Source organism: Portunus trituberculatus, chromosome 40, assembly GCF_017591435.1.
Source record: "Portunus trituberculatus isolate SZX2019 chromosome 40, ASM1759143v1, whole genome shotgun sequence".
Classification (NCBI taxonomy): Eukaryota; Metazoa; Arthropoda; class Malacostraca; order Decapoda; family Portunidae; genus Portunus; species Portunus trituberculatus.
Window position 1 is genome coordinate 23,285,822 of NC_059294.1, and position 10,627 is coordinate 23,296,448.

Sequence of the window (10,627 nt, forward strand, 5' to 3'; positions counted from 1 at the left end):
CCATTGATCCTTTAATATTTTGAGAGGCCCCCTGATCTGTCTACCATAGAGTAATTCAAAAGGGAGTAACCTAAAGAATCTTGAGGAGATTCTCTTAAAGCGAAGAGAAGGAAAGAAATACTTTCATCCCAGTCTCCTTGATGCTCCAAGCAATACTTCTTCATCATGGATTTTAATGTTTGGTGAAACCGCTCCAGACAGCCTTGGGATTGGGGTGGTAAGCCGAGGAGGTAACATGGTCGATGTTTAGCTCATTCACTATCTGTTGGAAAAAATGGCTAGTGAAATTGCTACCCTTGTCAGACTGAATTTGTTTTGGAATTCCTACCGAGGTGAAAAAATGTATTAGATGTTTTACAATGGTCTTTGATGTGATGTTCTTAAGAGGGAATGCTTCAGGGTACCTGGTAGTGGGATCCATGAGGGTTAACAAATACTGATTCCCTCGTTTGGTTTTGGGTAAGGGCCCTACGCAGTCTAGTATGATCTTTTCGAAGGGCTCCGTCTGAACTGGAATAGGCGTCAGAGGAGCTGGCACAAGGCGTTCGTTAGGCTTACCCACAACTTGACATATGTGACATGTTTTTACATAGTGTGACACATCCTTTTTCATTCCTGGCCAAAAAAATGTTGAAGAGCCTTCTTGTAGGTTTTTTGGATGCCTAGATGACCTGACAATCCATCATGAGCTAGTTCTATAATGGCTGGTCTTACAGACAAGGGATGACAACTTGATGTGTTTCTGACCAGGTGTCTAGTTGTTTCAGTTCAGGAGGTCTGTAGGCACGCATCAGGACTCCTTCCTGATAATAAAAACAAGGCAATTTAGACATATCCTTTGTCTCACTGGCCACATGTCTGATCTTAGCCAAAGTGAGATCCTGTTCCTGAGCATTAATCAAATTCTCCTTTGAAATGATGTTATTATACAAGTTGTCAGTAGAGGCAATCATTGGTGGAGGAGGTGATGAAAGGGCAGGGGACTTGGACTGAGACCTGGTGACTGCACACACTGGGAAGAAGTGAGGGATGTTTCGTCCAGGGTCTTAGTGGGACTTTCTGTTAAGGGAGAATCAAGAACAATTAAGTTTGGAACAGCCAAGTTACCCGCAAGATCATTACCCAGTACAAGATGTACCCCGGTACTGGCAGTTCACCAGGTTTAATGGCTACCTCAACCTCTCCTGAAATGAACGGGCACTGTAAGCTAATATTAGCCAAAGGATAGGAGAGCTGTGATTCGAGACCTGTAAGGATCACCTTCTCCCCAGTGAAAGCCTGTTTGATGTTAGGGATGACATCTTCCCTTAAGATGGATTGGGCAGCACCTGTATCACGCAGAACCTTGATATTTATTGCCTTGTCTTTACCATCAGTCAGGACACTTTACCTTGATACATGTACGAGTCATAAAGTTCTAGAGGAGAGTTGACAGGGTTAGCTAGGGCCACTGGTTTCTTGTTCTCAAATGTGTTAGGTCTAGGGGCCACAAAAGAAAATTGACGTTGAGAACCCTTGCAATTTGGGTGTCTACATTTCTGGATCGTGTGACCTGGCTTCTTACAGTATGTACACCAGGGGGAATTATATGCATTTGGCGAGAATCCGGTTGGCTTACCACCCGCGCCCCAAAACCTTCCCCAAAGGAGGACCTAACATTAGACAGTGAACCACGACCTCTACTACCCAGGGATCCCATCAACAAAGCAAACGCATCAGCCACTTTAGCGGCAGACATAAGCTCACTCTCTCCCGTTCTTCCACATGCCTCAGAATATTAAATGGTAACTTGTTCTTCCATTCTTCCAGGACCATTAGATTGAGCAACTCCGAAAAGGTGGTAATGTTAAGAGCGGCTAACCATTTCTTAAATTGTCTTAGTTTCTCACTAGCGAATTCAACATAGGTGTGAGACTCTGGTTTCACATACTTTCGAAACTGCTGTCTGTATCCATCAGAAGTGATAGAGTAGGCGTCTAGAATGTTACCTTTGATCTCTTCATATTCTACCTCATCACTAAGGCCGTTGTATACCCTATAAGCTTTTCCTACTAGCTTAGGGACAAGGAGAGACACCCACTGATCCTGGGGCCATTTATTCCTATGAGCAATGCTCTCAAAAGCGCGAAATGACCCGTCAACATCAGATTCATCAAAAGGGGGAACTAGCGGAGCAGCTGTAGCAGGATTAAAGCTTGCTAACTGTTTCTTTATATCTATTTCTTCCCTCTAAACTTAGCGTCATTTCGTAGGGCTAACTCCTGAATTTCTAACTCTTTCTCCTGCCTTCTAAGTTGTAACTGAAATTCTCTCTCTCTTCCTTTTCTGCCTGTAGTTGCATTTGCCTGTAGTTGCTTTTTCTCCTGTAGTTGCATTTGTTTTCATGCATCCGGTATTCTAGTTTAAGCTTCTCAATTTCCCATTGACTTATCCTACTCTTATCCTGTTCTTCCTGGGGACTGTGTATTATAGTCCTCGTAGAGGCTGACATGGGAGTTAACTCTTCTATGGCATTTCCTAGCAACTGACCTTCTTGCACTAGATGTTCAACAACTACATTCTTAATGACCTCTTTAGTCATCTGAGACGTGATGGGAACATCAAAATGTTTAGCGATGGCTTTCCATTGGTCCTTCTTTATATTAGCATATTTAAGTTGTTCCAGAGAAGGGTCGGCACAAAAATCTTCAACGTTAAACTGAGCGGAAGCCATATTAAATAGATGTTAAACCACAACAAAAAAATGATAAGCGAATTACTTAAGTGAGGAACTTGGCAGAGTGATAATAAAGGCAACCTTGGAAATTACCTAGATTATACTTAAGTAAACACTTATGAGTACAATCACTAATGAGGGGTAAACTAGAGAGTTACGGCATTAAGAGGGATCCGGATTACTCTAGTTACGAGACTTGAGAGTGAGGAGCGAATTGTACTGAGACTTGTTATTGATAAGGAGGCGGATTAGTCTGAGAGACTAGTTAAAATGGCCGATTCTAACTAGCGAGAAAAATGATCCGCGAAGTGAGGGCATTGAGGGTTCGCATGAACATATGATGATCCCAACACTTGGATAACACTTATTACACACCTGCCTATGTGCAAAAATAGAGATAAGTGCTATCGGTGAACACGCCTTTCTACCTGGTTTCCTGCTCTACCACTGCTATGCGATACCAATGAAAGTCACGAAGCACGTTTAACCCAAAAGGAGCCACTTGAACGCACAAAGGTAAATTTAAACCACACGCAGAGTAAGTCACAGAAAAAAACACATCAGAGTCACAACACCACAGAAACACAAGCAATCACAGAAAAAAGTCACTGGAAAAATGGAACACTGAACATGGGTTATAATGGTCCTGTCACGGTCGCCAATTGTTACGTTCACCGGTTAAACTGGTAAGATTGGCATCGGAGAGCCGGTGAACAATAACAATAAAAAAAACACTGCAGGTTCAACTGGTGAGGAAATGTAAAAGGGGTCACTTTAAAAGCTACTTTAATAACCCATAATGAAATTGACACATATATAACAAGAAACATGAAACACAGATATATAACATGAAACACAGGAAAATGACATACACATATACATATAACACAGTAATAAATACAACAATAAAGAACCCAACTTAATACCTAACAATAATCCTAATCCTATATAGAGGCAATGTGGAAAACACGGACGAGGGAAGTGATACTTATGCGGTGTCGCAGTGGTGAAATGCTGGGTGATGGTTGATCCCACGGCAGAACCAAGAGGCGTTGTGTTCACTGGTTGAGGCTTGGATCTCAACTCCCAATCCAGAAAACCAAGAGCTGGCTCAACACTTTCGGTTGAGTCGAAAGGGGCCGCGTGAATCCAACTTCGGGACAGTAGCCGGGCTTCATGAAACGGTGACGTGGAAGGTTCACGAGACGGTGGCGTGGAAGGTTCACGAGACGGTGGCGTGGAAGGGGAGGCGGAGAGGTGGCGAACGAGGTGACAAGCAGAGGAGGTGATGGTAGTAATGCATGTTACGGGCGGGCCGTAACACAGGGTACACTTTGATAATGTCTCCAGTGCCCATTCTCCAGGAAATAAACCAAACCTTGATTAACTAGTTTAATGCTCTCATAGTTAGTTACATGTAAAGATAGAGAATAGGTAGATGCTACTGCGGCGTGGATGCAAACCTGAGCACAAAGATCCCACAGACACAGCAGGTCATTCCGTTACACACAGTTACAAACGCCCGTTTATTCTTTGTTTTCCATCCCATGTCCCTCAATTTTGTGCACTTTCTTCCTTCTAGAATAAACAAACTTATTCTTAGTATCATGTCCCCCTATCCTCAATAAAAAAAAAAGTGTTAGAATAGCAAACAGCATCAAAGCAATTCCATGCCCGTCACTATGTCCTTCTTTCACTGAAGACTCGTACAGGACTGAGCACCGCGAGGGCAAAGCGAGTACAAATTCATCTTTACCTCCTTTCTGTCAACTGAAGAAAAAACAAAAAAACAAAAAAAAAAATTACTGATATCAAATAAAGATGAGTGGTTTGAACTCCGCGACGCTGGACCGAACGCTTCAGCCCCGCCAGGGAACTTAATGACATCACGTTAAAGTTTCCTCATTATAATTTTACAAACGGACTGAAGTTGGAAATTAACCGGAGATGGCAGAAGAACGAAGGAGTGTGGTGTGTGTGTGTGTGTGTGTGTGTGTGTGTGTGTGTGTGTGTGTGTGTGTGTGTGTGTGTGTGTGTGTGTGTGTGTGTGTGTACGCTTATTGCTCTAACATTAGCATTCCAACCTTCAGATTCTTTCGACAAAACAGGATTAGTATTATCATTTGCATCAGATTTCTTCACATAGCACAACCTGTTGCGTTCAGTTATGAGCTGCAAGGAGAGTTCGCAGGGAAGGCATGTGTCACCGCCTCTCACAGCTGACAAGCAAAACTAATTAAATAAATAAATACAAATAAAAAATAAGCACGTTAGTGTCTGTCGTCTTTTTTAAGTCAGTGAATTATCTAATAGACCGCACTATGAAGCTAAGTCTCTAAAAAGATAAAGGTGAGAGGAAATTTGCTTAGCAGTGAGAGTTTAAAAAAAATGAAGATTAGGTGAAGATATATTTCAGTGATACGTGAATACTGCACCTGGTTGAATTCTTCATGTCAGTAATATTTCAAGATTTCTTACTTAAGTCTAGTTCCTCTTGTCAGGAATGTAAATTGTTCGAAAATGGTTATTACAAAAAGTTGATTTATAACAGTGAAGCTTTTGTCAAGTTGACAACTAAGCTGGACGCACGATAAAGGCATCACTATAGAAGGCCTTGGTGTTTACAGGTTGACGCTTGCTGTATAGTGACACACAAATTCCTGTTTTCTAAGCAACTCAATGAAGTAAAATCTTGAAATCAGTCATGTTCTTAGCCACGAGCGAGATTTACTTCTGGTTAAACCCTTTAGGGACTGTAACGTTTCTCTCTCTCTCTCTCTCTCTCTCTCTCTCTCTCTCTCTCTCTCTCTCTCTCTCTCTCTCTCTCTCTCTCTCTCTCTCTCTCTCTTTCTCTTGCACAGAACACTTCAAAACACTTCAAGGCATCTCTCACACTCTTAGTTCTGAATTGCAGCTTAGAAAATTCATTCTACTTAAATAGATTTTGCGGCACGAAAGAATGAAATTCTAATATAATGGTATAGGAAGCAGAAAATTGAAATGCCAATCATGTCAAATGAATTATAAAAACAAGATGAAGTTCTAAGGAATAGGTATAAAATAATACGGGAGGCGGTGGCGTAGCAGATAAGGTGGTGAGCGTGGGATAGGGCAGACGTCGAGGAGTAGGTTCGAATCCCACCACATACCGTTTTGTTACTTTCCCATTTGTCGAGTGGTTTAAAGTTACCTACATGTCACCATGATACCCAGGTTCTAGGTGGTTACACTAAAGATGCGCTTGGGTGGTGATATGGGCCCTAATTTTGGTACCACTATAAATAAAATTGCCTGCGCCTCTAATTGGTGGAAGCTGAATAGCGCTTCCCATACTCTTCAAGTATACCTACAGGACCCATAGGCCAGTGTGTAAAAAAAATATATATAAATGAATAAATGTTTAAGAAAGTAGTGCCTGGATAGAAAATATAAATCAGACCTATAAAAAAAAAAAAAGGCAGACCAGCCTCTTAACTATTATCTCCTTAATTTCTATTATTTCACCAATTTCTTCCACATATGCCTTTCTTTCACTTCATATTTTCTGTTTCTCTAAATAAACAAACTAACTGTCTGTTGGCTGGGTTACTGCAACCACGGCTTCACTAACACAACTGAGATTACACACTCTGGTGTTGGATATCGGTCTGTTTCATGAAAATTGCCAGACCAGATTAATATCGTGATGATGCTGGTCTGATCATATACACCAATAACGCACGTTAATCACTGCTTATTACCTCCTTCTTAGTACTTTAGCGTTACTATCTTAGGAAAAATTATTTTGTATTAAATTAATTAAATCATACACATTTCTAGTTTTTAGGCGCGCACTTTACTGACATGTGGCATGTATGAAAAGAATGTTAAAATTCTAACGTTTCGTTGTTTTTTCTGTTTCTTTGAATTTTATTAAATGTGTTTAATAGTACACCGAATTTTTAATATCTCACATAATCCAACCAAGTCTGGCGTAAAAACGCAGGAATTTCAGCATTAGAAGAAACTCATTATATAAAAGAAACGATGCAAGGCATACAGCCTGAAAGCAGACCACGTCACACCTACCGTAACTGTTGCTTCTTGATCCTTTACACCCACCGAGAATTGCCTCAACTCTCGCGTGGTGCATAAGCTCCTGGTGGCGACCACGGGGCCGTAAGAATGTTTACCGCACGGCCAGCGCTCAGGACACGACGGGAGTACATACAGAGTTCCTGGAAGTTCTCACTTTAATATTTGCTCAGTGTTTCACGCATCAGGTGACGTGTAACATGTATTAGATTAGTCAAGAGTGGACGCCCAAGTTCTGTTGACGACGTTGTCCATTCATGCAGGTCGGAGGAGGGAGGAGGACACGTGCGGGGCAGCTGTAACCGTGGGTGGTGCGATGGTAAGCAGATTATGAGGCTCCAACACTCGCCCGTCGAGCCAAGTTATAATTAAGTTTAGAGAGGATGCAGAGACATCCTACCCTTCCCTTCCCTTCCCTACCCTACCCTAGCCTACCCTACCCTAGCCTTCCTAGTCCCTGTCTGTCTCCTGCACACTTCACAATTCCCACACCATCAAGTCATAATCATCACCACCACTATCACCAATACCTTTTGTCCTCACCACCACTACCTAATGTTAGGCTCTCCTGGCGACCAGCATTTACGTTCTTTTTCAACAGGCCACCATGTCACGCCCCATCCACGCCACAACAAGCTACGGAAAGGAGTCCCTGTAGCCATGACGGGTGAGTTCTGACGATCATTTATGAAAGTGTCCAAACGTGTTGATGTGACCTGATGATCAATTTGCATGTTAATAACTCAAATTCATTCTCTCTCTCTCTCTCTCTCTCTCTCTCTCTCTCTCTCTCTCTCTCTCTCTCTCTCTCTCTCTCTCTCTCGCTCGCTCGTTTCCATATAAATGCTCGGTGTGAGGGGAAAAACGCCTCAGAGTTATCGAATTATTAAGGTGGCAGGGAAGAGGGAAGAGGGAAGGGGTCGAGATGTCATATTGATGAGGGGAAGAGGAAGAAGGTCAGGGTGGAAAGGAAGGTGGAAAGGAAGAGAGAGAGAGAGAGAGAGAGAGAGAGAGAGAGAGAGAGAGAGAGAGAGAGAGAGAGAGAGAGAGAGAGAGAGAGAGAGAGAGAGAGAGAGAGAGAGAGAGAGAGAGAGAGAGAGAGAGAGAGTGAAATTTTGAGATAAAGAATATATAAGTCAGAAATAAAGATCTTAGAGGCATAAACGAATACTACAGATAAAAAATAAACATGAAGAAGAACAGCAGGGAAAGGAAAGGAAGACAGTCAGTAATACAGAGAGGGAAAGCGAGGCAAGAAGCAAGAGGCAAGGATGAGGAGAAGCAAGAGATGAAGGTCGGGCTCTGGAGTTCGAGGGATTAACTCTAAGGCGACAACGCGGATTCCTGAGATGGGTGACGCTGGCGGGGATGTGACGAGAGGATGAAACGTTGATGAGGGAGACGCCGGCCTGGGAAAGGGGAAAGGCGGGGAGGAATAAGGAGAGATGAGCTGGGGCAGGAGTAAATAGAGGAGGAGATGAGACAGTGCAGCGCCAGGAAAAGCAGAGAAGATGGAGCGGAGCGAGTAAGGTTGAAATTAGATGCGATTTCCAGGAAGAAAAAGGAGAGTGAAAAGACAAAAGAAGAGAATGAAGTGCCCAGTAAGATTAGCCGTGACTCAGGGCCAGGGGGAGGGTGCAGTAAGATGTAGTGTGTTAAGTATAGAGAATCAAACTTCATTACACTCTCTGCCTACTTGTCTGGCTAACCACTTGTCTGCATTCTCTCTCTCTCTCTCTCTCTCTCTCTCTCTCTCTCTCTCTCTCTCTCTCTCTCTCTCTCTCTCTCTCTCTACTTGTCAGTCTTTCTTCTTTTTTTTCTTTTGTTACTACTTTTAAGAAAATTATGGAGAAAAGGAAGAGAAATAAGCAACAAATGAAAGTGTTATGTGCGATCGATGGTTTGCCAGAGAGAGAGAGAGAGAGAGAGAGAGAGAGAGAGAGAGAGAGAGAGAGAGAGAGAGAGAGAGAGAGAGAGAGAGAGAGAGAGAGAGAGAGAGAGAAGAAGAAAGGATAGTTGAGTGATACGTAGAAGTTTGCATTGACACGTGGCAGGAACCTTGGCGCGAATGATGAAAGGAACGCCATTATGTATGAAGACTAAAAAAGAATGGTATTATGTGATGACATGGGAGCCTCGACGCTGATCCGTACGAGTGAGACTAAGAAGTGAAGTAAAAGTCAAAGGTCTAAAATGAGGACAGGACAAATGTGACATGAGAGCAGCGGTTGTGGTGTGAACAGAATAGATGCTCTGAAATGTCGGTGCATATGTAAGATTATGAAGTCTTTATTGCACGAAATTGCTCTAATGTTAAAGACAAGTGGTTGTACAATCTTGAAGTGTTTTAGTCACTTGGAAACGAAAGAAGAACAAGAATTAGATGACAATGAAGATATAGAAATGTAGCGCTGATTCCATTAATTTTGAAAACATGTTGCCTATGAATTTTGAGAAAGTGACAACAGGAGAATAAAAAAGTTAGGAAATATAAGATTTATTAATAGTTATGTAAATTATACTCTATATGTGTCACGATTCCAACACACCACACGGATACACTGACAGAAGGGCATGTCAGAAACAACAAAGCTCTTGTTAAATATTAAAAACAGATATGAACCAGCAGCTGAAATACCGATTCCTTTTACCGGTATAACGTAATTACTTTACTAAGCTTCAGGAAGGCCGTGAAGCAATAAAGCAAATCAAACTTCACCTTTGCCCTAGATGCTGTACAGATGAACACATGACACTACTAAAGAGAACGAGTAGAAAAACATGTTAGAATGTACAAAGAGGACAAAGAAAGCGGGATCAACACCTCTAAGACTTTCCAAGAAAAATAATCAGACTCTTCCATTTATCAGAGGAAGGTCTATTAATGGAGGATTTCGCAGATTTTTCATCAAAATGTTAATGAACTTCGAGAACTACTGAGATTGGAGTCTGGGTGAGGTGACGTGAGGTGACAGACACACAGACTTACTGCTGATGTTGTTGCTACTTTTTGTGTTCTTTTGTTTGGCATTGTTGTTGTTTTACTGTTCTTGTTATCATTATTGTTATTGTTGTTGTTGTTGGTGGTGTTGTCGTTATTGGTGGTGGTGGTAGTGATGTTATTCGTGGTGTTAGTGGTAATGATGGTACTGGTTGTGCAGGGGAGGGGGAGGAGGAGGAGGAGGAGGAAGGGGAAGTGATTGTGATAACCGTACTGTAGATACTAATGATGAACGTATAGAATGACGTGAAAAGAAGAAATAAGGACAAGACAGACGAGAGAACGTTAGAGGAATTGTACGACACAGAGAGGAGACCTGAAGACGGCGTCACCAGTGTACAAATCAAATAGGGAAAAGGTATGAAGGAGTGAGGAGAGGAATTAGAGGGGCGGAAAAAAATTAGACCGATCAAAGGGGTTGAGTGGAAGTGGGAGAAAAGAAAACAAAGAATCTTAATTTAGGAAGAACAAAATAAAAGTGAAACTGGTTGATTTATGAAATATAAGTATGATGAAACTTTAAATGAAGAGAATAACATGTATAAAGAACAAAAATGTAAGTTAGATGGAAAGGATGGAAGAGAAGAGGGAGGAGCAATAAGGGTGAGTGGCTGGAGCCCAACAAAGGGACTTGTTCCATCTACAAACAGTGTGTTGTCACTGCTGGAAAAAAGCTTCCTTTTTACATTTTTTTACAGACTTGGGCGCCCTGAGGCCTTTTGGCAGGCAGTGGTGGAGCCCATTGTGGCGAGAGAAAGAATGTGGCACTTGTCTCAGAGAGGCAACACCGACTTCGGCCCCACACACACACACACACACACACACACACACACACA